We start from the raw sequence: 27,508 nt of genomic DNA, 5'->3' as shown, positions 1-27,508 counted from the left end.
AAAGCTTCTTACTTCCGAGCAGAATCGTTCAAGGGAAAGAGGGGGTGGGGGGAGCCCACGCTTTAGCCGTCACTGCGCTGGCAAGGGGTGGAGAGAGATGGGGGAGGGGGCTGGCAGAAACTGCATCCCCAACACTGTCGCACTTGACCCAAGTCTACAAACTTATTGGTCGCTGCAGTGGAAACTCCCAGCGCACTCGCCACTGCCTGGCAGCCGCCTCCTGGGTGGAGTCGCGCTCCCCGGCCCCACCTATGGGACGGAGCTCCCCCTGCATCTCCGCTTCACCGCACCCTTCACGAAAAGTCTCCAGGCATCTAGCAAGGCTCAGGTTATTCTACCCCCGCTTCCACTCCCCCGAGCTCGACAGAATAATATTATTAGTCTCCGGTAGTCCAGAGGGCCACCTCCCTGTGGCTCAGTTTGAGGACACTCCAGCGGAATCCTTTCACATCCCCGCCCTGCTCTGCTTTCACAACTCCGCCGGGTCAAATGGCCAAAGACAAACTTCTGCCTCTCCTTCCCCGTTTCCATCTTTTCGAAAACCCACAGTCTGCGGACCCACACACATCGGAACTCCTAAGGCGCTGTTGCAGTCTGGGCATGCTCAGTATCAGGACAGGTTTTGATTGAAATTAAAAAAAAAAAAAAAGCTTTGTATTATGCTGTCTCCTCCCGTGCATATGGCTTGCAGAACAGGTTTCGGGGCATCCCTGCGCCTACCCAGAGGGTTTACCGGATGCCCTTGATTGTGTCTCCTTGGGATCTGTCCCCCTCTTAGTTCACCCCCCTCCCCCAACCCTCCTCAACCCCCCTCCTCAGGTCCCTGTCCGCTGTGGGGATGGAGAGACACTAACAGAACTGGGATGGGCGATGTTGGCTGAGCGGATCCACCTATTATTAGTGAGCCCGGATTGGCTCCTTGGCGCAGCGTACCCGAGGTGCAACCAATCAGGCAGCCGGGGCTGGGGGATGATGGGCGGCCGCCTCCTCACTGGAGGGATTCCTGGAGAAGCTGCAGTGTGGGGATGCTCTAGACCGAGTACTGCCCCCGCTGTCTTTCCACCTTCTTCTTCTGCAGCGGTGGCGGCAGCAGCACTTAGCAGGGGCAACTTGAAGCTGCACCCTGGGCAAGCCCCCCAGGGTACTGCTCAGCTGAGACTGGGGCTCAGTGCCCCGAAGGGGTGTGTGTAGGGTGGGGGCGGCCAGCTGGGACCAGCTGGTGGCCCTGGAAAGCCTCCCACACACCCACACCCACACACCCCTTTTGTGTTGCAGGCTGCCCCTCCAAGAGCAGAGGCAGCGAGAGGACGCGTGTGCCTCGCGCCGGTCCGCGCGGGGAGAGCAGTGGGGACGGAGACCTGCACCACCTCCTGGTCCGCCCTCCAGGTAAGGCAGCGGGACTGGCTGCACGGCCACCTCGGTGGTGCTTGTTTGCTTGAATCCCTCCGCAAGATTTTGTTCTCGGTACACTTGGGTTTTGGTGGTGGGAGACTGAAACCTGGGGAGGGAGCCCCGTGTGGCCTATTGTGAGAAATAATAATGAGACCACATGTGCATCTCCTGGAAAAGCACTTTGCACAGCGTCCGCCAGTGATTTAGAGCCTGGAGTTGATGTTGGGCATCCCCCATCTTCTTGCTCTCTCTTTCCCCTTCTCTCATTCTCTCTCCTCCGTCCCTCACCCTCATTCCCAATCTCTCACCTCCCCCCACCCCTTTCTCAATCTCTCTCTCATCTTCACCCTCCTCCCATCTTAAGCACGCACAGGGTTTCTTTCTCCTCTTGGAGAGGATTTCCTATTCATAGAGAAGGGGAGTGGTGAAGAAAGGAGAAAGATTTCTTTCTGCTCAGAGGAAAAAAAAAGAAGATAGAATACAAGCTCTGTGAAATTAGAGTATAGAAAGCAATTAAACTGAATAATTAATTAACTCCCTGAATAAAGGGAGTAGACAAGCCGTCCAGCCCGGGCTGTCAGAGAGGCGAAGCATCAAGTTTGACTGGATCTTCTTGCAAGAGGCTGTATCTCGCACTTGATTCCTTCAAATGGAACAAAGATAAACCCCTGATCCAACTCACTTTCAACTGCTTAACTGCTGTTGCTTTTAAGTGCCAACCATCTGACTTTGCTTGTTTCCATCTGTCCTGTGGGGCTGACTATTTGGTATTGCCCATCAGTGCAAATGTCTGAACTTTGAGGGGTTTCTCAGTAAAAGCAAAAAATTAAAAACAGATTATTACTTTCTTGAGGTTCTCTGGTATGGCCTTTATTTGGCCATAAGGAGGGAGGAGGCAAAAAAATGTAAAGTTTCAAAACATTTGTAAGTGACACCAGTATTATCAGGAGGCTTGGATTTCTGCTTTGAGAAAGCTAATTTTCTAGTTAGCTTTGTGTACATGTTGATTTTCACTTTCCTGAATATTAACCCTTTGGTGAAATAAAGCAACCGTTTAACTTTTGTGTTAAAGTTATGTATGTGTATGAATTGTCATTTCAGTCTACCTTTCTCCTATCTGTTTGCATTTTATTGCCTGGATATCAAATTCATACCTTGCCTTAGTTTCTTGTAATAAGATGTAAACATGATGTTTATACAATTTCAGTACTCCATTTAGAAGGCACATGGAAGCTCTGTTGGCCAAGAATCCTTTTATACTGGAACAAAGTTTAAAAAGTAATGGTAGGAAGATAGTCTCAAATTTTAAAAATCTTAAAGGGGAAAATGTTTTGTTCTCATGTCTTATTATAAGAAAGAGAAAGATATCAAAGCAACTATGTGCCTTGGCTGCCTGTATAACAGGTCATGTAAAAGGTACTTGTTGGACAGAGACTTGACGGCAGCTTCAGCAATTTCTAATTCCATCATCAATGATAGAAGCTTTCCTTTCCTATTACTCATCAGACACAGCTAAGTGATTACTGTCAGATGGGAGGAGGTGGAGAGAAGTGCCCAGCTGAATGTAATGGGAAAGCATTCCAAGTGGGTCCTACATGAGCACAGAGAAGCCAGCAGATGTTAGTGTCCAGATAAATCCTTTCCTTTGATTTATCAAGTGAAATGCCAAGTCTTACATTTTTTTCTGCATGTTCACTTGGAATAAGAAAAGGGAATCTTCTTGCTCAACTCTGCCTGATCTTCCACACTAATCTATGCACCCCAGAGAGTATTTTTTCACCACATATCTTTAGTGTATAAGTTTCTACACCAACTTAGGTAAGAGCTGGTTTCATTTCCCGTCAATGTAATGTATGTTATTTTCTAAACCGTTTTCCATTTGAGGCACTTCTCTCTCCTATCTGAGTAGAATTACCTAGAGTCACGAAAACAAGATCTTCTTTCTAGGGCTTTGACATTTAAGTGCCTTTTTTCTTTTTAATGTAGTATCTCTGTTGAAAGCTAACTCTAATTTTTAGAGGTGCCGCCTTTTGGTTACAAGGACAAAAGGACGATCGCTTAATTGCCTCATGTGTGTACAACTGAATTAACAAGTTTAGACGTGAAAAGATGTACAAAAAAGAAACCCACTGCTTCACATGTGAGCAAAATAAGATTTTGTTTGCTTATTTCTCCACTGTCTTAGGAAAGGTAAAAGTTTGGGCTTGGTTTGTGACATTTATTTTCATTACTCTTTATAAATGTGAATTATAGCAGTGACATTTACAAGAGATGCATATAAGTATTTAGTTTTTCACATACTTCCAAAAAATTAAGGCTTTATGTACTGAAAGTCAGAACTAATTCCGATATACAGTGAGTGGATGGAGGAGAGATATCAAATGATATATGAAATTATTACCCTAGTCATGCCACAAAATTTTCTAATATAACAATTTCATACAATCTTCATCTTTTCTCCTTTTAAAAGAAAATCTTAGTAAATCCTGTTAATGTTTCAGAGCAAATATAGTAATTAGACTTTAATGTATTTTTATCAGAACTTAGGGTTGCTACTACTATACAGGGGAAATCCTAAAATACTAATTCCGTAAAATACCACACAATAGACTGTTGTTGCAGAATAGTTTTGAACTTCATTTCATAATGGAGAATATTAGTTATTCTATCTGGTCAAATTATCAGATAGTTCTAATCAAGAAATTATGAAAATGGATAACATGGTATTTACATCATAAGATTTGCATATTAGACTTGGTGCTAACTGTAAATAAAACTAGAATATAGTAGCTTGTCCTAATTATATTTTCAAAATGAAGTGGAAGATTAATAAATAAAATGCATAATGTGTTAGAAATCTGAAAGTTAATTTGAACTTCTCGTTAGCCTAATGACACCATAGACATAATATCAATTTATCTCTTTTGAGGTCAGTATATTAAATCAATTTAGAGTGAATTCCCAAAACAGGTTTTTAGAGCCATCTGATCGTAAACAACTTACACTTAACACAGACAATTATATGAGCCTGAAATACCTATAGCTCTTTTATGATTTCCAGTTTGTGCAGCAGCCGGGAAGAGATATCATTAATTCCAAATTGGAACATAATATTTCTTTTCCTAATGGTAGTGATTAAATGATTTTGGGAAGAGAAAGCAATAATAAAACAGCTTGATTACATAATGGAGCAAATTTGGTCTAATATTACAGAAAACCAAGACCAAAGTTAGACTTTCTGCCACAGAATAATGTAGGTATAGGTCTTGCAAGTGTTTTCTAAAAAATAATGCTTTCTAAAATTAAATATCTGATCCGCTTGTGATTTTTAAAAAATTTTTAAATGAGTTATCATAAATATATCTGTATCAGAAATTTAATATATGAGATGCTTCTAGCTGAATTTGTTTTTCATTGAAATTAACCAATGCTATTTAAATAGGGATAAAAGTATATGGCAGTCTAAATAAATAATTTCAACTAGCATTTAAGGATATATTTGCACATATATGCATATACATATATATGTATATATATTTTTTAAATTATGTAACTATTTCTAAAAGGACTAGAGACTAATGGATAGTAGCATATAATCTGCTGAAACTGGGGAATACTCCTGTAAAAAGTACCATTCAAAGAAAGATGACAATGTCTGGGGGATGCTTTTAATAGTTCTCTAGTTGAAAGGCTGAGAACACCCAGAGGCAAAATTAATGGGGTCTAGATAGTTCCCTTTATATAGCCCTTCTATGGCTTTGGAAAGAAGTAATTTTCATATGAATCGTGGATTTTAAAAAAACTCAGTACAACAAGATGCATTTCTATATACAGGTAACAAGCTGAAATCATATTTTCACATGATTTGGACATAACAGGGTGATAAAGTTTCTGTCTTTCTAAGGCTTTGACAGATTTCTTTCAATATTTGCATAAAGGTAATCTTGTTCTTAATCTTTTAGATAATTGACATGATTATCATTGCTTTTTCAGGTAAGGCGGTATGGATTGGTGTCTTTAATAATTCCTCTAGGAATGATCAATATTTTTTCAAAATATTTTTTAAACTTGATAAAACCTCTCCGTTAAGTGTGGCCATTTTTTTTAAAGCAGGAATTTTAATCTTTCTAATCTGAAGGAAACAGCATTTTTCCTTCAGCTTCTCTGTCATTTTAAGAGAGTTCTTGAAGAGCTACTTTTATCTTGACTATACCATAAACTGCAAGCAGGGCATGTGAACGTCATTCTACTCGTATGTGTTAGTAATAGGAAAATAAATTTATTTTAAATTATATTGCATATATTCATGCTATCTATTGCAAGTAAGAGAATATGCCATCCTTTCTCATATATATGAATAAAACTTGAACCTTTGCTGTTTTAATAAAAAAAGGGAAAACTTCTCTTTTAAAGTGTACAAGGAGAAATCTTGCTAATTTGTAGAAAGGGTAAACACAGAAGCTATTTCTGTAGTTTTAAACATAATTTTAGTCCTATTGCAAGGAAGCCTCTTTTTAAAAATACCTGTTTCCTTAATTTAAAAACAATATTTAAGAGAGTTCTAAAACAAATTAAAACCTAATTTAGAATAAAAATAGCACATTTATGATTGTGTTAGAAATGAATTTTCCGCCATGTCTTTGAAAGATGCAAACCAGATTTTTAAAAAAATTATTTCTGTAATTTCTATAATTTTTATATTTAGTTAACTCACAAGTTCTAATTGTTTAGAACTCATTCTGCTTCTCTTTGTTTTGTCTCTTCAAATACACTCAATACTTGGAAGGCCGCGGCACACTGGTTTCTGTAATTTACCAGTAACCTAAACGAGGGAGGCCAAAGTTCGTCTTTTTGGTTACTGCTATTGTGGAGATACAAAGAAACAATGCTGGTCATTCCTATATCAGTGTCACATGTTGTGTGATGAACATATTAATTATATACATGGGGAGTCATTTTGTTAAAGAGGAGCTATGGAAAATTATAAAGCAGATGAAGATAATAAATGCCTTCTATTTCTTAGCTGTTCGTACAAAATGGGAGCTGGAAAATTTCGGTGTAGAAAGAGGATGGCCTTTTTCAGCTAGTATAAGAATCTCATGAAACTAATTGGTTAAGATATAATTTCCTAAATTTCCTAACAGCCCCTCAGACAACATTTCTTCGCACATACCAGATTTCAACGCTGTTACAGCACCCTCAAATACTGTGCCTAAGATATTTAGCTAAGTGCCTCAGGCAGGAATTAATTTTTGGTTGAAATATCCAATTAATGAAATCCAGGTATGTACTGAAACTTGGTCTTACCTTATCCTAGTGAACCTGTTTATTTGTGAAATAAAGCTTTGCTTGTAATTCTAAAGTGCTTAGAGTTAAAATAATTATTTTTGCAAAAGGATATTACATAGTAAAAGGAATTGTGTGTTGTTTCCTGCGATAGATAAATGTTTTCTTTTTCTTTCTAAATAATTCAACTGGTTAATCAAGGATAAAATGCACAGTCACTTGAACACAAATAGAATCAGAGAGTTATTTAAACGTGAAACATTCTTATACTGCAAGTGCTTAAATGAGATGCTCTATCTCTTGTGGGTCTCCCACACCCTCCCTAACTACAGCCATCTTGTCAGTCACATGGGAACAGAGAGGAAAGCAGGCAAACCCACCTCATACCTCTGGTGAGAGTTCCCTGGGTGTGGCATTCTGGAGACAGCCTTCTGTTTTTCCCTAAGGACCATTTCCTTTCTGGGCCAGCCTCCTTGCCTGTCACCCTAGGCCTCACTCTAGCTTGGAAGCAGATAATTGGATTTCCTAATTGCTACTTTGAGATTCGTTGGCATGTTTTCATCAGCATGAAGGCAAAAGCACATGGAAATACGCAGACAAAACATACACATCTATACTACACTTAGTATTAACACTTTTAAAATGTGATGTTGAATCTCGTATAAGTCTTAGGATAATTGATAAAATAGCTTTTCTTTCACAAAATTTCTTTTGATTACTCACAAGTGATCCAAGCAAATGCTGAGGTTATGAAACTGAATCAGTATAACTTTTTTTTACTTATTAACACCAGTTGATAAAACTGAAATAATTGTTAAAGAGAAGTTCAGATCCTTCTATTGGCTTTAGTACTTCCAAAATCCACCTGTGTCTGTTATGGAGGCCCTTAAACAATCACATAGGTTATCCTCATCATCACAGATAATCGGGAACCGGTTCGTTTTCCTATGAACTTGCTGGATTTTATTGTGAAACATCATATAGGTTGCTTTTAGGATGGATTATTAATAATGTATTTTCAGATATAATTTTATGTGAGGTACTGTAAGTGTAAACAACAACGTAGCATCACAGCAGCAGACTGCACTCACTAAAGTGTCAATTTGGAATCAGTTGCTCTCTCCTTGAGAAGGACAAAGAGCCTATTTGAGGGTCTTTTTTTCCTCGTGATGTCCTGCACCCTAGTATTCTATGCAATATAAATGGTGGATGGGCCTTTGTTCACCACCTATGAAATATGTAAACTGCTTGTTTTGAAACAAAAAAATCAACAAGTGTTTTTTAGACAAATGACTTAATGGCCTTTGAAACAAGGGCGTGTGGTAGGCAGGTTCCTAAGGCCTAGCTGAACTCTAGCAATCAGGCTTTGAGTTAGCAAGATTATTAAGAAGAAAAGTTGACACAGTTTCTCAGGAGAAAGACAAGGTAGCAAAGCATCGAATCTGTTTCTGACTTGGAGTGTCTGCCAGATCCGGGTTTACAAGGCTGGCTTTCCGCCTAATCCCTAGCATTTTCATCAGATTTGAGGAATGAATAAAGTGAACCATTGGGCATTAGAGCATATTTCTAGAGCACCAGAATCTCTTCTATAAATAGAATAACATCACCATACTGTTGTAACCAATGTCCAGAATCCAAAGCCACAGTTTTTATATTTAAATATGTATAAACTAGACCATTATATGCCTAGAAGTGCTTGAGTTTTATCTGTCTGTGTACAGGAAATTCTTATATTAAAAAGCTTAGTTAACAACATGACATTACAAGTAATGTATCCATTTTTAGTGTTATTGTTAAACTATAATGTTAAATTTAAAAAGCCAAACAGTCACCTTGAGATACATCTGCGTTTAATAATTGAAGAAAGTGACATTTCAACAAAAAGTCAACATACTCCTAAATTGACCAAAACTGCCCTGCTTTTAAACTGTGGGAAAAAAACAACCAAAAAACAGAAAGTGCTTGATATGTAAGTTTCCAATGTTTTTCCCCAGGGGAATCAGATACTTTCTGAACCACTCCTAGGCACCATGAAATGAATATTGATGATAGGAGAGAGCTGACTCTTTCAGGAAAAATTGGAGTAGACAAGTTCTGTTATGCCTTTGAGAATCTGTTTCATCATTTATATATTGAACACATAGCAACAGTGTATTTCTCTTGACTTCTGGACTTTTAGACCTGTATGCATTGAAGCATATTACTACTCACTGCCAGAGCAGAAATTTGTTCAGCTCTCCAGCTAAAAGAGTAATATAGTAATTCTCTTGAATTCCCTTGCTTCCCTTGCATTTTCTTCCTTTCTCGTCTCTTCCCTTCCCACCCTCTCCTTATTCTTTCTTCCTTCCTTCTTTCTTTATTTTTCATATCTTAATGACTTAGCTTCCTATAGAATCATGAACAAGGAGCTTGGTACTCTAGGCCCCATACTAATCTCTACCAGCTGGATTTATTTTTTTTGCCAACAACCAAGAAATTTAATTCTTAGTTTGTATACATTTTAGGTTAGCTTCACAAAACATACATGCAGATAAATAAGGGAGCAGCCTCTGAATTTGTTTATGGAATTGGCACACTTAAATGGAATGGGACATGATTTGAATGTTTTTAAGATCTTACTTGTAAAGACTGGCCTACTGGTAATTTCTTGAACAAGATTGATTGCAGAAAGATAGAACAATAATGTTTAGAAGTCCAAACAAATGGCATTACTATTAGGTGCAATAAACAATTAAATCATTGTTTTCATGACAGTTGTAAAGCACTATATTTTTAAAAAAATTATATTGCCTATTTGATTTTGATAATAAAGAGATTCTCCATTTTACAGATGCAAAAAGGAGACTCAGAAGTTGTTACCTGCCTGCAATTATACACTTAGGAAGCCTTTTATAATTTTCACCCACTGAATCATACTGCCCAACATTTGATACAGAAAGAAAGTATGTTTTGTAATTCTCTCAATATATGAAGAAGTTTGCTATTTCTTATCAAAAATAAAAACAAAAATCTAACATCATCACTGAATATTGGATATATATAGTCTTTATTCTCATTGAAAAGGAAATTTTAATATGCTGTCATTAGTTCTGTGACTCTAACTTTGAAATAAATTATATTTGTATTTTAAAATTATTTAAGGAACAGTTCTATAATCTATAAGAGAAGTCACTAAGCCTGAGTCACTAGGGTCAGCTGGCCTTTAGTCATTGCTTTATCACTGTGATATTAGATGTCATCTCATTTGTTTTCTTATTTGTAAACTACATAGTCCTAAGCCACCTCCTAGAGTACACAGAGATGTGATTGGAATAATGAGTGTTGTAGCTTTACCACAAGCTCTCCAACCTCATCTCTCATCATTTTCCTCATTGGTGCTCACACGCACAACTTCTCACTGTTTCCTGAACCTAACATTAATGGAAGTTGTTGAATCTATTGATGCTTTTTCTCTTCTATTCCAAGATAGAGAAGGCTAAGCAGGAAACATATCCAAGCCCCAATTATTATTCAACCCTGATGTGAAGTCTGTCAACTGGCAATTCTTTGTGTTAAGAGTCAAACACATTTGGAAGTGATTGCCAATAGCCATACACGTTGTAATGTGGATTAAGGTAATTGACTTTCTAGCTGATCTGGTATAAAGAAACAGGAGATTTAATTGGGAAAGGCCTATAGAAAGAATGCAAGATTAGAGCATAGAATAGGTATTTTTGGGGATTTTTGGACAAATACAAGGTGATCGTGTTCTTGTGTTCTTCCTACATCAGGCGTTTTTCTGGGTACTTTCCATGCTTCATTCCATTTAATATTCCCAATAACCTTATGAGAGTGGTACTAATTTAGCTATGATTTTTAAATGAGAAAATTGTGGAAAAGAAGTAACTTGCCAGGGTCACACAACTATTATGGAGTAGGATGTGGATTCAAACCCAAGCAGTCTATTTACAGAGCCAGTCCTCAAGCATAAGTAATCATATAATCATTAAGGTCCTCAGTGGCAGGAGAGGAGGAACAGATGGTGGCAAAGATGTGACCAAAAGAGACTGACGAGTCATAGGCAAACTTTATCCACTTTATAGTTTGAGTCAATATGACCATCATGGCAATGTGATGACAGCATGAAACTTGGAGTCTTAGAGTCCTGGGCACAAATTCCTAGCATGGTGAGCTTCAATAAGATATTTCACCACTAAAAGTTTTGTTTCTCTAGGAAGGAAAATGTAATAATGTTTGCAAATTGTCTGGTACTCTGTTAATCAGTGATAGATCTGACCATCCTTGCCCCCTATTTTTATTAGTCAGGAACTCTTTCACTTGTAAAAATGTCACCTAACTCAAAATGGTTTAAGAAAGAAAAAGGATTTTAGAGCTCATGTTACCATAAAGTCCAGGAATATTCTAGATTCAGGCATAGCTGACAACGGGAAATCAAACCATATGATCAGGACCAGGCCTATAGAAACCCACCCCTAACATTTCCCCACCTCCTGTCTTAGTTCTACTTTTCTCTGCCATTCGTTTATTTGGAGTCAGGCTTCTCCTTTACAGTGGTAAGAATGCTCTCACTGACTATAGGCTTATGTAAGAAATCTCCATGTAAAAAGAACGTCTTTTTTTCCTAAAAATTTCCAGGATAATTGTTGTTGACTGGAACAACTTGAATCACTTGCCCTGAACCCATCACTGTGGTTAGGGCTATGGAATATGATATTTTTCTAAGTCAGGCCTTGTGTCATCCCTGGATTTGAGAGTTGGACATAGCATCACTTAACTACAGGGAAAGAGAGTTCTGCTGTTGCAAGATAGATTTAAGACAGGCAAAGGCAACAAATGCCTGGCTCATAAGGTACGGGCACTGACCCATCAGAAAGGATGCCGGCTGGCCTTAATGCTGGGGCAGGCTCCTGGAGGGCCCTTACTGTTCCAGGCACTAACCCCTTAGTTGATGGGTCAGGGGAAGATCCAGGGAATTCTAGGGAAATGTTTATAGTAGTTGAGAATGTGGAGACAAGTGGCACCCAGAAGGCTTGAAGCAATGGTTGTTTACAAACGGGTGTGGAAGTAGTCAATAATTTAACAACTGGTGTGACTATACCAGTGTCAAAAGGCTGACTATCAGAGGCTGAGGGCTGAGTTGAGTGTCATTTAACTCTAGTTGGGTCCTTGCCTTATTGGCCTTGGCTTCTTCTTTTTTAATGCAGTGGGAAGATGCTTATAAGACTTGAGGATTCTTAGATTCTCAGCTCAGTAGAGCTGAGAGCAGCCAACTGAAGCCATGTATAGGGCCACCCATGTATATGTCAATACTTCAAATTTTTGTTAGTTTTATGGAAGGGGGGTTATTTCAAGGAGTTTATAAAGTTTTATTTTATAATTGCCCTAACTACCTAGGTATTGCTACAGATGCAACAGAATAAATTTGCACAAAAACACTATACATTTTCTCCTTGCTATTCCCCAAACTGAAAGGGAATTATTTAGGAATAGTGTATTTTTTCAGTAAGTGCCAGGATGTACCTCTTACATACCAGGTGCTGTTTGGGATGCTGGGAAGACAGAAGCAAACATAGCAGACAAGTTCCCTGCTTCTAGGGAGCTTGCATTCTAGAGAAGGAGACAGAAAATTAACAACAATAAAACATAACTAAGGTAGCTTCAAATAGTAAGAAATGTTATAAAATAATAAAACAGGCTAATAAATTTAAAAAAGTAATATTAGGGACTCTGGTCAATCAAAAATATGTAAGTTGAGACATAAAAGGAGAAGGAGCCAGGTCTGTAAATATCAGGGGAGGAGCGTTGCAGACAGAGGAAGTGCCCACTGCGGAAGCTCTGCGTGGGAATGAGCTTGGTCCACTTATGGAAGAGACAAAAGGCATATGTGGCTGAAGTGTAAAGATACTGGTTTCGTGGGTTTTACCTTGCTTTAATATTTTAATTAAAAACATTCTACAAACATTATTAAGGAAATTTTCAAAACAATACGATCACACATAACCTGAACATTACTTAAATATATGTGGTATCTCGTTTCTGCGTAATACGTTTCCAGTCTGTGTTCATATGCTTACATTTTTTTTATGGTTGCGATCATGGAATAATACTATCTCTACCCTGACTTTCAAAATGCGTTCTCAGGTGTCTTATAGGTGAATATTTTCATCCTTCATTTTGATCTTTAGAAGAGTAACTCCTTTTCTTTTATGGCATATATTCCTTGACACTTTCTATATATCTTTTACTAAATCTTAATAACCTTTCTCCTTTTGCCCTCATTTCTAAGGGAATGGAACACAGGGCCTACTCCCAGTTTTATTATTTCTTTAAATTTAAATGAACACCTTGGCTTTTTATCACAGTAATGAATTTTTTCAATGTAATTTCCTTTTGAGTATATATTTGATTATATCCTACAAAACTCTAATTTACATTTTGAAACAAAAGTAAATAAACACTGAAAACATAATGAAACAAATCATTTTGTGTCGATTATCATTAGACAACAGAGGTCTCAGAGCATTAACCGGAAATTATTTTTCCTCTATCTAGCTTCATATCCTGATTTCAAGAACTCAATAACCCGAGTCTACCTCGGTCACTCTGTGATAGTAAACTAGGTGCTTACAGAGGCATATTAACTTTTGTGAGACTGCAGTACCACTCAATATGCTGCAGCAGTAATGAAGTAATAATTAAGCATCAATCTTAAATGGCCCTCTTTCTCCCCTAAGACTCCTATAGACATTATATTCTGATAATAACATATTTTGAAAATGGAGATTTTGCTGAATTCACACAAAACCATCTACATATGAATATAGCAAGGTGTTATAATGGACTATACGGTCACTAAGCGATATGCTCTGTTTTTTCCTTATCTGTGGAACCAAGGCTGTCTTGTATCCTAAATATTTTATGTTTTAGTACATATATACACATATACTTGCATATATAGTGTATTTTGATTTTTTTAATTTGTCTGATCGCTCCACTAAATGCGAGTTTTTCGGGATTTTGCAATGGTATTTTTTATCATCTCTGACTCTCCAGTGCCTGACAGACAGTAAGAAGAGAGCATTCTATAGGATGTTTACTGAATGAGTGAATGAATCCGTTAAATCTATATTCTCTAACATTTGACATCCAAACTCGGTACACAGTCAAACACGTAAACACAATATGAACAAAAGTTCTGTGAACTATTTCTTACTGGTGATGCATTCTGATGCTTTCTTTTCAATTTTCTTTTTTGCTATTTCATTAAAAAATACTAGTCATGACCAACTAAGTTAATGTTGCAACCTACCAATGGGTAATAATTTATAGTTTTTAAAAGTTCTCTAAAAATTATTACCAATTTTCAAGGAATTATAGTACATTTAAGATCCCATTAAGCATATGTAAGTATAGTATGATGGATATACAGGATTTACAGTGGCTTATTTTGAATATATGATATCCTCATACTCTAAATGCATGAAATTTATTAGAATTCCAATACCAAAATTATAATGCTCATGCTATATTCACATATAGGTGATTTTGTGTGAATTTACACTAGATTTTTTTTAAAGCCTACAATGAATCTGGCAATTGGTCATTCTCAGTCAAGCAGATCCATGTTGATCTGCTGCTTTCTGAGGAATTGAGTTAATAGCTATTAGTTATAATGGCTATCAGGTCAAAGCTGTTAAGCTTTCTTTTGTTGAACCAGCATCAATACATTGCACTCCCTTTCTTGGTTGTGGATAAACTTTCTTGTAGAGTAGAGGAAGATACACAGATGTGAAAGGAGATTGCTTCTCTTCCTTTAATGTAGTGAGTAGGGAACTAGTCTATGGAACCAACAGACAATGAAGACTGAGCATAAGTATTTAGAGATCTTTGTTCAAATTTAAAAACAAGCAAATGATATAAAACCCCTCAACCTGTCACTAACTTCATGACGTGGGGATTTTACCAGATGACGTCGCTGACACCTTTCAGTGCTAACATGAGGATCTGTAATTGACCACAGTATTTTTCTGCAAGGTAAGTAGACATGTAAGTGGCCCAGCACGTAAACGCTCCTTTGGCTTCCATATTATCCACGTGAGTTTTCTTATAAGGGTGGATAAGGTTGGAGATTTTGTCCTCGATCTTTTAGTCATTCATCAGTCTGCTCAACAATATTTACAGAGCACAAACTCCCAGACACTATCAAACACCCACAGAAGAATAAAGTACAGTCTAGCTGGGAGAGACACCATATATAAGTGATGATAATAGACTCAGATGTGAGCATGAAATACTCAGGACAGGGGAGGATGTGTTGTGATAACAAATGAAAATCTCAGTGGCTTAAACACTGAAGCCTATTTCTTGCTCATACTACATAACTATTGTGGATCAGTGTGTGTGTGTGTGTGGTGAGGGGCAGGGGGAGGTCCTCTGATTTACAGTCATTCAGGGACTTTGATGAGGGTTTCAATGACTTATAACACGGTCATCTCAACATAATGTTTAAAGATTCACTGCAGTAGAGAGGAAAGTACTGGAAGGTTTCTCGCCAGCAATTAACTACCTTTGACCCTATAAGAGGCAAAATCTCTGGTGACAGACCATTAGCCAGATCCACTCTACATGGCCTGCAGTTACAAGGGCATAGCAAGTATAACACTCTCCACCTTCTCTTTCCCCGGGTTGGAAAGAGAAGATATTGCCCAGTTCTTGAAGCCTCTTCTGTAAGTTGCAACAGGAAAGTGCAAAGCTTTTTGAAAGCACATGAGAGTGAATGATCAATTAGTCAAAGACAGCAATGGCTTCACAGAGGAGGTGATGCATGAGCTGTACTCTGAGCGGCCCCTGTATCATGAGAGACGCTTAGTTCATTCTTTAATGAAAGCTTCTCTTTTCTTTACCTCAGTCTCAAACAATGGATATGTATTTGTTTGAGAATGCCAGCACTCCTGCCAAATTTGGAGGGTGAACTAAACGATTTGTGTCTTGCTAGGAGTCCTGAGGTATATTACAACTGCCAATTTAACACATCTATTTTGGTGTCTTAAAGACACCTCACGTTCACCACATCCAAAACTCCTCCTCTTCACCAACGCATCTAATCCTTCCCCAAAGTCTTTGATCTTAAGGAATGATTCCACCATCCATCTAGTTGTGTTATCTAGACACCTGGGAGTCATCCTTGTTTTCACTTGTCTCTCATCCTTAACCCAAAATATATGATGTCTTGATCATTTTTAGCTTATAAATATCTTTTAAATCTGTGTACTTTTCTCTACGTCTATTGGCAAACCATGATCAAACCAACTTGCCTTCTCAAGTCTACTCTTCTTAACTTGACTTTGCAGTCCATGCATTATCTGGCTACTGCTACTCACCAGCCTAATTTCTCATACTATTCCTCTCATTCTCATGCTCTTGCCACATTGGCCTTCTTTCAAGTTTTTAATATTCCAAACTTTTTCCTGCCTCGGGACCCTAGCACATGCTGCTCCCTATGCTTAGAGTACTCTGGAATGTATCTACTATTGGCAGACACTAACATTGTAAATTCAGCAATGTAATGTGGCTGGCTGCTTAAAAATAAATTTTTATTATTTATATCTGAGTAAATGTTCAGTTTTTCCATATTATAAAAGTATAAATTTGTCGCTTTTCAAAATTACTGAAGAACTGTCAAGAATTGGCAAACTTTGTGTGGTAGAAAGGGATTTGAACATTGAAATTTTTTTTATATTTTGGGAAACTCTAAGTAGAGTTTAAGTTTGAAGATGTTTGATACTTATTTGTTCTTAAAAAAGAAATGTATTTATAAATTCATATCTTACAGGTGAGAATACTAATGGGACTAAACTTAATTGAAGGAAATCTTAAGTGGGATGTAGAGAGGTACTTTAAATAAATATTGCTAAAATTTTAACCTTAGAATTTTTTCCAATTGTTTTGATAACATATTTTCTCAAAATATGGCATCGCAGATTTTTTTTTTCTTGTTTATTTCTTTTCTTTGTAATGGGAACACTCTGTGATCTTACATCCTCTGGGTGTGAAAACACATTTTCAGAAAATATCTGAAAAAAAATGCAGTGAAAAATAAATCTTCTGGCTAAAGATAAAATAGTGAGACTGTAACAGAAATACAAGCTGATATGATCTTTAAAAATCTCTGATTACTGATTACTCATTTGAGAATAACTGTATCAGAAAATCTGAGATTTATGGGTATATTTCTATACTTTTCTTCAAACAATAATGCATTAAATTATAAAATTATAGCAATGAAAAATTAATGTTTATCGTCACAATGCAAAAAGTCACATTGAACTTAAGTGCTCTTTGAGTGCAGGAACCATTTCTATGTTGTTTCCAGTCATATCCTCTGTGTTGACTGACCCAGCAGTGCTTAGCTGTTACTACGTAAGCACTTAAAAATCTTTGGTGGATATTGCTCAATGAATCATCCTTGTTGAGGTTTTTTTTCATTTGTTTCTTACTCATTTCTGTTTGTCCTCAAACTAATATAGTAACTTAATGTGTGGCCTTGGTAATAAAAGTCTTCATGAACTGGAATTAGTTATAGTCAACTCTCATTTCTATACAACGTAAAATATGACTTCTTTCTTTTATCAGTCTTTACTTCCCTAGAATAAATCAGCCAGGTAGCTCACTGTTAAGTTCCAAATGAATGTGTGCTAATTTAAATGTTCATTTTGTGATAGATAATTAAGAGTGAAAACATGTTATATAATAATATATACCAATTCCACTGTAATGGGACCACTGTTTTGGATGATTTGGGTCAATACTAACTATCTTTGAAATAGAGAATCATTCTTTTGCTTTACCTTTGCCCTTTCACCTCTTCTCTACCTTTTCTTCCTTCTCTGTTTTTAACCATTTCCTCAATTATATCATAAATTGAATTCAAAGCACAGAAAAGTTCTATTGCTGAAAAACATAGATATTCTTTCTGTATAGATTTTCAATATATGCTTAATACCCTACATTGGAAACTGGTAGTTTTTAGAAAAGTATGATTTATTGCTAGTAAAGAACAATGATTTTTAGGAAATATTTTAATTTGATTTTTAAATGATAAAATATTCCCTAAAAATATTTAAAATACTCAAATAATCCAAAAATATATGAATTGAAAAATGTCTTCTTTCAGATACCTTATTATCTTCCCAGAGGCAACTACTGTTAACAGCCTCTTAAATCCCCTAATAGAAACATTATGTGCGTATGGAAACATACATCACATTTAAAATCAATGTTTTATTATATACACAATATTCTGCACATTTTAAGTTATTAGATGATTTTATTTATGTTGGATAATATTTTGTTTCATCCAAACTACATTTATTTTGTACATGATATATTTTATATATTAAGAGTTATATCTATTACTTTTGGTTAATGTAACATGAGATAATCTATAAAATATGTTAATTGCAAGTGATTTGGTTTACTTTAACTTTAATTTAGTTTTAGAATTTTAAGTATTTTCTAGTATAATTTGTAATGATTGCAACAATACACATAAGATATATTAAATTATTTTATAGATTTGATTATATTTAAGGATTTTTATAAAGTTCCACTTTTCTCATATTGCAAAGTATTCTTGTGTTAACAGATATTGTTTTCATCAATAATTATCATTAGAGATTATAATCTTCTGTAGTATTTTTAATATTTGAGTTCCTATATATGTTCAGACACTATTATAAATAAAATTTTATAATTGCATTTAATTTGTCTTTGGTTTGGGGCTGCAATATATTAATCTTAAGGATTTAAAAATATTTCAAAATGTAAAATTCTTAAGAATGATCTGCACATTTTAGCTACATGACAAATATTTTAAAACAAAAAGAATATATGGAAGATGTTTGAAGAAATATGAAGTTTTTAGGGGGTCTTTAAAAAATTTGTTAAATTTAATAATAAGAGTTTACATGTAAGAGAGTTTTAATTACATGCCTGGTGCTATTCTAAGTATTTTTGTGCATTATTCATTTAATCCTACGTTAAACCCTCTGTGAAGTTTGCACTATTATTATGCCCATTTTGGAAACAAGAAAATTAAGTGTCAGAGGAATGATGCTACTTACATACACTCGTATGGCTGTGACTCAGTGCAGGAGAGGTCGGGTTCAGAGTTAGAGCCAATAGGATCTAAAGAATTATTTATTCTTTCATTAATTCAAAAAACTCTGAGCATTAACTCAAAATTACTCAGTATCAATAACTTCTAGCCCTCAAAGAGCTTACCATTTAGTGGGGGTAGCAAAGAAGTGGAGAAAAGAAGGAAAGGAGAAAGGAGAGAGGGAGGAAGGAAGGAAGGAAGGGAAGGACTTTGCTGGTAGTATGTTTTAAGTTGGTAAGTGCTATCAAAAAAGTCAAAATAGGGGCTGGCCCAGTGGCATAGTGGTTAAGCTCATGTATTCCACTTCGGCAGCCCCCCTGTGTTTGCATGTTTGGATCCCGAGCATGGACCTTTGCAGTGCTCATCAGGCCATGCTGTGATGGCATCCCATATAAAGTAGAGGAAGATGGGCATGGACATTAGCTCAGGACCAATCTTCCTCAGCAAAAAGAGGAAGACTGGCAATGGATGTTGGCTCAGGGTCAATCGTCCTCACCAAAAAAAAAAAAAGGTCAAAATAAAAAAAAACAAGGAAAGAAAGTAGGGAGTGCCAGGTTGGGGGGGATAAAGGCAGAATGCATTTTTAAATAGGGTGTCAGTGAAGGTCACATTGGAGCATAGATCTGAAGGAGGTGATGAATTGAGCTTCAATAAGAGGTGTGGGACCACACCTGTTGACTTGAGGAAAGCAAAGAGGCTATTGTGGACTGGGTGGAGTGGGCTGAGAAAGGACCAAAAGCTTATTTCAGAGAGGTAGCATGGGGACAGATGGTGTAGGGCACTGGGTTGAGTTTGGCTTTTATTCTGAATGAGATGGGAAACCATTGGGGAGTTTTGAGCAGAAGAGTAACATGTTCCAACTTAGATGTTTTAAAGAGGGCCGGCCCCGTGGCTTAGCGGTTAAGTGCACGCGCTGCGCTGCTGGCGGCCCGGGTTCGGATCCCGGGTTCGCAGTGACATACCACTTCTCCGGCCATGCTGAGGCCGCGTCCCACATACAGCAGCTGGAGGAATGTGCAACTATGACATACAGCTATCCGCTGGGGCTTTGGGGGGAAAAAAATAAAAAAATAAATAAATAAATTATAGATGTTTTAAAGGGTCATTTTGAATAAACCCTTCTTGCTAGAATAGATTGGGTGGGGCAGGGGTGGAAACAAGGAGAAAATTTGCTCTTTGTAGGTTTATGTTTGAAACAAAATTGCCCCATACCTTCTCTCTCTGTGTTTCCTGATTTTGTGGCCTCTAAGTACATTAAGAGAGCAGTGAGAGCTCAAGAATATGTTACCACAGAATGTTTATAAAAAATGGGTTTTACTTCCATCATACAAGCTAGAGCTTATCATAACATTGATTTTATTTTATTTTTTTTAGCATTTTATACATGCATTTCCCTGCCGCCTTGCCATCTAATTTATTGTCTTGGGGCAAGTAGATAAAAGTTGCGGTAACTTCAAGGCATCTGGGAAAGTGGCAGAGAAGAATCTCTTTTTATTTTCCTATGCTTGAAAGACTTACTAATGCACTCTCAAATGAGAGAGGAAGAGAAGCATTAAAGGCTCATGAATATAGAATGAGTGCAATCGGTTCTAAAAGCCATATTCCATAAAATACCTAGATTGGCATTGCTTTTCAAGAAAATTGTTTTTAGACAAAATGCTTTTGCTTTTCACTATTTTACATTTAGTTTCACTTTAAACAAAAATATGTGAATGTCAACATTCCAAATAATACCCACTCTGCTGAAAGCTGATTTTGAAAGTTATAAGACATTTGATGTAATTCTCTAAAATTAACCATTGCCTAAATGTTGCTTATCATAGTCAAATGCATAGCAACAAATTAAAAATTAAAAGATATTTATAACCGTTATAGCTGTGATGATCTATATTTTAGTCAGTACATATTCCTGTAGTTTTAGGTATCCAGTGAGCAAATATTTTTCTTTTGCTTACTATGAGATGAGCATTTAGCCAGATAGTCTAGATTTTTTTAAAGGCTTTGTTTTTTCAAGGAGAATATAATATAAAGAACTAAGAAAGATCCACAAAATACTTTTGGTAAAAAGTATAAGACCATGTATTATTTGTTTCTAAAGTAAAGAAAGTGAATATTTAAATAAAATACATGATGGATAAACAGATAAAAACTATTTAAGGTTAAGTCATTCAACAAGACTTCATGATCTGTAAGTGCTGTTGAGTCACGTCATCTGTGATCCACAGTGCCAGCTGGTGGAACTGAGATAATGATCTCCTAAGACACTGGCACCTTCTGCCTTATGATAGAGTTGTCTGTGTATACTGTTTACCTTCCCTATTACAACATGAGCTCCTTGAGAGCAAGGAGAATGTCTTAATTGTCTTTATATCCCAAACAATATCTTACACATAGTCAATATTCAATAAGTATTTACTGATTGAATGAAGTATGTGCTTTCTTCTAAGATGTTAAAACATAATTTCAATATCTCGACCTTTTATTAGGAGAAGCAGATTACTATTGCTTGTTTGAGAGCACTGATTATGTTTCTCAAAAGTGATATTTTTGGCTTATTAAAAGGAAGCTTGCCTTTTGAAATGGAAATATTTAAAACTAACTAAATTTTATTTCCAAAGAGGACTGCTCAAGTTTTGTGCCTGAAAACTATTAGTAGAGCATTTAAACTAAGTTGTGTTGAGATTATAGTTAGTAATCAAACTTATTTTGTGATAAAAGTGAGATGTTAATTAGTATCATTAGTAGTAATAAAAAGTATAAATTAGTAGAACCTCAGATAGAAAAGTATTTTTAAAATCTTTTTTAAAAATTTTTGTGATTTGGGAAGATTAAGTATTGCCTTTGTATGTAGAAGACTGCATATCTGACTACGTATCTACTGGAAAGTAGATGTTAAGTAGATTGCTTATATTTCAACTCATATTTTACATCTTACTTCCCTTTCCTGGATATCCTGGTGTACAATGTCCTGGGTAGATGGATGGACCCATCTCCATTTTCTAAGCTTTAATGAAACATATTCAAGCTGCTGAGATAATAAAATATATTCAATTTACTGAGAGATAATGCATGTAAAGTGATTAGTATGGTGCTTGACACAGAGAAATGTTCAATAGATGATAATTATATCTATCATGGCTGTTATTCTTACTAATCTTGTTGGAGTTGTTCACTTTTTGAAATGCTTCAGATATCACTTTTCCAGTTACCTTCTGAACTCTACTTTACACGGTTCGGCATACCTCTGCCTGGTGATTGGTTAATATCTTTGGTAGCTTCTGAGTCATGCTTCATCAGGAAACCAAGGGTGTGATTTGCATTCCAGCATATCCTCCTCCTTCCTCCTGTTCACTGTCATGTGTATTTTTACTTTGGAGCACAAGGTTCTTTAAGGCATCTTGCACTCTGAGGCTTCCTGCATCCACAGATACACTACCTGCTTTTCTATAAGAAATGTGTACTTGGTAACAAGTTTTTATTAGAAAAAGACAGCTGTAGCTGGATTAATACCTAAGGCCAAAGCTTTAATTGTCCCTAAATCCCTGACTCTTTCCCCTCCTTAGACTGACTAATATCAATTTTCTGCCCCAGTTCTTCCCGAGTGCCTGGTCTAGTTACTTTTGTTAAACCAATCAAAAATTATTTGAGTACCTATAGTTAATCTGTTGACAAGCGTGTATTAAATTCCTACTTTGTCCAGGGATGTTTGTTAAACACTAAGTCAGGATATCTTATCCTGGCATCCATGCTGCCTCAAGAGTTTCAGAATATTTTTTCTGAAATTATATGCAAAATGTGGTGTGTATGTTTGCATATGCATTTGGTGGGGGGAATATGCTCATAGCTTCCACTAGATTGTCAAAGAGTGAAGATGCCAAAAAGATTAAGATTCACCAACAAGAGAGGGAAAAATGCATAAAACATATTCCTCTGGTTGAAGAGCTTGCAATATAAGTGAAATTGACACAGTAAATGGCAGTATAAAAATAAAGGTGAAGTGGTGTATAATACGATAGGTAAGAAGAGAAAAATCACTTAGTAATAAATTGGAGGGAAGAACTGGGACTTGATCTGGGTTTAGAAATAAGTTATTTATTAAAGTTTCATGGGACTTCCATCCTGTGGGGAAAAGAGCATGAGCAAGGCTTTGAAATTAGTATTGATTAGAGTGTTTGGGAAGATAATAAAGAGCCTTTGTCTTGAATGATATTGGTTTATAAAGAAAAATGTTATTGAATACATGAGATATTAATAATTCCCATGGTTTAAAATGATGAATAGTAAAAAGATGCATGGTAGATTATCTTTTGCTAATCTTCCTTAGATTAGCTAAGATTAGCTAAAAATCTGAGTGTTTTCATAAAAGCACTTACATTCTGAAAACCTTAAATATGCTTCAAGAATTTTTTTGTAAAATAACTCTTAATAATGATCAGCATGATATATGTTTCAGAAAGACACTGTGGTCCATTTCACAAAGACACTAAGTACAAATCCTCAATAGCAAATTATATTATAGCAGTTTATGCTGACCTAGACTGAATATTTAAATTTCAGTTTTCTTAAATGTATCCAGTGCATTTTGTTTTGGGGCTTCTGTGTTTTATCCAATTAGAAGGAAAAAAATGTTCAAATTTCATAGCTTAAATTTCCTAGAGTAGACATCTTCATTTGAATATCACAGTGTTCTCGCAAAATTAATATACCTTAAACTGGACTGTTCATGACCCTCGTCTTCCTTCTACTCACATCATCTTCCTTTTCTTTCCTTTCTTTTCCAAGCTTCACAGTTTCTATCAATTGCAGTGAGACTTTCATTCTCTAACTCATTCATCTTTCCCAAAATTGACCCCTTCTTCCCGGAACTCTTTCTTTATCTTCCCCTTATGTCGTATTTTTTTTACCTTCACTCCCCACTCTACTTGCATTTCCGTTACCTCTGATCTCCTATCCAGAGTCAGACTCTCTTTCCTTTCCATCAATTTAAATCTTGTCCTACCTTCAAGGTCTAGTTAAAAAACTATCAGCTAGATAGTTTCTAAATAAGAACTATGCAATAGTAATTGTGCTCCTAACATGAATACTTCTAGATTTTAGGAATGTAGACAGTATTCTATTTTATACTATCTTTTTCTTATGGATTTTTTTAGAATTAATTTTATTGATTTTTCGTGGATACAGATGTTGCTTATCTTCCCACCTGAACTGTAATCTTCTTGCTGGCAGGATTGAGTCTGTTATTGTTGGTTTTTTGTGTGTTTTCTTTGTTTTGTTTTCATCCATCAGATCATTAAGCACAAAATGGGCTCTTGGTATATAGTTATTTGTTAAAACAATGGCAAGATTTTAGAAATGACACATAATCTATCCCAGTGTACATTGTAATTTACAGTATACAAAGCATTTTCATATACTTTTTCTCGTTTACTAATCATAACAACACTATTATCTATCATTCTCTTCGTTTTGCAGATAAGGAAACAGACTTGGTCAGGAATAGGAAACTAGTAAATGGCTGAGCTGAGCATTAAACTCAAAACTTTTGCTCTATACCCAGCTTTCCATGTTACCATAGCTGCCTTCTAAGGTTGCATTTTATAAAAGAAAGTTAAAGACTGAATAGTTTCTAATATCTGTTTGACCAAAGGGAAATAGATCTGGAACAGATCTGTCAAGATAGCTAACAGAAGTTCTAGATGTTACTGAATTTTAAAGTATCCACCATGAAATGACAGCTAATTGGTATTGTGTGTGGAAGGCGGCATTTTCAGCTGCTTTTTAAGGTGTAAAACTTCAAGATACCTCAGAACATGTAGGATGAAAGGAAGCTTGGTCAGAAATGCCCAGAAACCTGTGACAATTTGAATTATGTTCAGGAAGGTCACAAATCACCGCTTCAGTGATATCCATTAGGCAGTCTTTCCTCTCTTTTAAAGCTAAATAGTGGGTACCAAAATAAACAAACCTCAAAATGAGATGCATCGCATCTCATGCGTGTCTTCTTAGATCCACAAAGCCAGTGCTATTAAGCTTAAGTACTGAGGATTATTCAAATAAATCCTCCTATGCATGACAAATACTTAAGAGATAATAGATCTAAGAAAACTATGAATAAGTTAATAGCTATATCATAATTTTACATATTAGCAGTTTTCCATTCTATTCCTTGTAATGTATGTTATTTTTGTCTTAGTGCTTATGAATCAAGGGTTGAGATCTATTTCGTTTCCTTCTTTCCATACCTTGTGTGATCTACTTGAGTTCTAGAACTGGTGAATCCTCACCAAGCTCGACCTATGTTAAGAGGTTTAACGAGACAATATTTTACATGGTTTGATAAAAACCAGATGGACTCCTTAACCTCTCAGATTCATTAATATCAAAAACATCATCTTTCCATGTTTTTAACGTGAAAACAATCTACCTACTGCCTACCACTAATTTTAAAAATAACTTTATCATTTCTCAAATTATAGTACATTATGAGTTTTGCACATAATATTCCTCAGAAATTAGCTTAGTCATACTCAACCAGGGCATCAGTAACTGCTATTAAAAGATTTTAAACTATTCTTCAATAATATAAAAATAGGGAAAATATTCTAGCAATACAAAAAATTACCAGTGTGCACCCCAAATAACTAGTTTATATGCCCTCTCCCTACCTGCCTGCACACACACTTTAAAATAAGTGCCAAAAAAATTTAGATTTTGATAGAAGACATAGGTCTGCCATAGGAAATAACATTTATTGCATTTTTCTGGAGGTCTGATTTAGAATTTAGTAAAAGAAAAAATGCATACTAAGAGGGGCCGGCCCGGTGGCACAAACGGTTAAGTGCGCGCGCTCCTCTGCGGCGGCCCGGGGTTCGCTGGTTCGGATCCCGGGCGCGCACCGACGCACTGCTTGGTAAGCCATGCTGTGGCGGCGTCCCATATAAAGTAGAGGAAGATGGGCACCGATGTTAGCCCAGGGCCATCTTCCTCAGCAAAAAAAAGAGGAGGATTGGCAGATGTTAGCTCAGGGCTGATCTCCTCACAAAAACAAAAACAAAACAAAACAAAAAATGCATACTAAGAAATTGGGCAAAAGAAAGTCAGGATTGATTTGTATTTGAAGGATACAAATATCTATTTGATTTAGCAACATATTTTATCTCCCAAAATTATCCCAAGGAACAAAAGTTTGATGACAAATAACAATGAGGGGGAAGAGTTATTTTTGAGAATTCTACAATATATGTGAGATAACTCGATATGAATCCTAGTTTGGGAAGAGTTACTTTAACAGAGAAAATAGAGACCAACTTAAGTCAAATTGTAAAACTGAAAAAAATAGCAAGTATAAGTATTATTACAATGTTCTCCTTGTGATTTGTGTTCATTAGTAACTAAATTGCCCATCTAAGTTGATCTGCTGATAGACTTTGCCATCAAAAGTGTTTTACCAAGCTCTACTAGGATTGTGCAGAGAAATGGATGACTGCTATTACTGCAGTGAAGGTGAATGCACTGAGCATGAGCAGACAAATGAGAATCAATTTCAGACTATTTGTGGGCAGTTGCAACATCAAAAGCAAGAGTGATTAATAGTAAATGACAGGTTACTTCTTTAAATCTACTAATAATGATTCTTGCCTTAATTTTTTTTTTTGTCTTTCCATTGGCTGATTTATCAGAATATATAGATTAACACTGATGGTAAAATTATTGAGCATCTATTATTTCTGAATATAATAATATACATATTTATAAATTAAACGTTTTTAAAAGTTTGTAAGATTTGATTTCAATACTAAGCATAATTTTTGCTTAGCTCATCCAGGCACATACCTTCCTCCCCATCTGTACTGAAGAGGAGGAATGTCTAAGTACCAGCATTCACTGAATACCAAAAAAATTAAACGCTTGGAAACTTAGATACTTGTGAAATCCACGCTATAAGGGGAAATTATAGAAAAGTTGAGTCAAAGATGTTAAGACTTCTACCTGAGTAAAATTTAATACACTATTATTTCTGCTAAAACTAGGCCAGTAGCTGATGATATGTTACTGAAAACAAACTTAAGTGAAACTAAAACCTAAGCCTAAAGGTAGGTTACAGTTTATGTCATGTTATAGAGATAATAACCAAAACAAATGTACAAACAAAACCCGTGCTGCATTAACTTAATAAATTAGAAATGAGTTTAATGCATACTGTTTAGACATACGTTCCTGTCATAACCAAAGCAATGATATAAAACATAAAGTGTCCTCTGCGTTTCTGCTCAAGACCTCAGGTTGAGGGCCCCTGATGCACGCAGACCCTTCCAAGGTCTTCGGGGAGTGGGGAGGCAAGCAGTGAATATGTTTTTTGGTAAAATTTGCAAAGATAAGATATTTAAACCAAACTAGTGAGATAAGTCTGTTCTTTCCACCTAACTTTGTATTCATATTGCTTTTGTTATTTTTTTCTTCACAAGGGTCCTCAGAATTGCACAAGTGTCAGGAGGCTCAACACCTGGAGCTGCTCCTCTGTGCTTCCCCTCTGCCTCCATCTCTCTCCCCTCCATCGCTGCCTGTTAAAATCCTCCCTCACGCTCCAGCCTATCCCAAACACCTCTTTTTCTGTGCAGCTGTTCTGACTTGTTTGCAGCACTTTGGTCAGATCTATTTTCACTGTTAATCTTA

The 27,508-nt window shown here is 36.3% G+C and overlaps 1 protein-coding gene across 1 annotated transcript in view; it reads left to right on the top strand.

Moving 5' to 3' along the window:
* Positions 1-1,025: 1,025 nt before the first annotated feature.
* Positions 1,026-27,508, top strand: part of SYT1 (synaptotagmin 1) — a 518,259-nt gene continuing 491,776 nt past the window's right edge. The window contains exons 1-2 of the mRNA XM_058568733.1: positions 1,026-1,141; positions 1,276-1,386. The gene's annotated coding sequence lies outside the window, so the exon portion shown is untranslated. The remainder of the gene's footprint in view (positions 1,142-1,275; positions 1,387-27,508) is intronic.

This window comes from Diceros bicornis, chromosome 25 (assembly GCF_020826845.1).
Source record: "Diceros bicornis minor isolate mBicDic1 chromosome 25, mDicBic1.mat.cur, whole genome shotgun sequence".
Classification (NCBI taxonomy): domain Eukaryota; kingdom Metazoa; phylum Chordata; class Mammalia; order Perissodactyla; family Rhinocerotidae; genus Diceros; species Diceros bicornis.
This window is presented reverse-complemented; position numbering and strand designations above follow the sequence as displayed.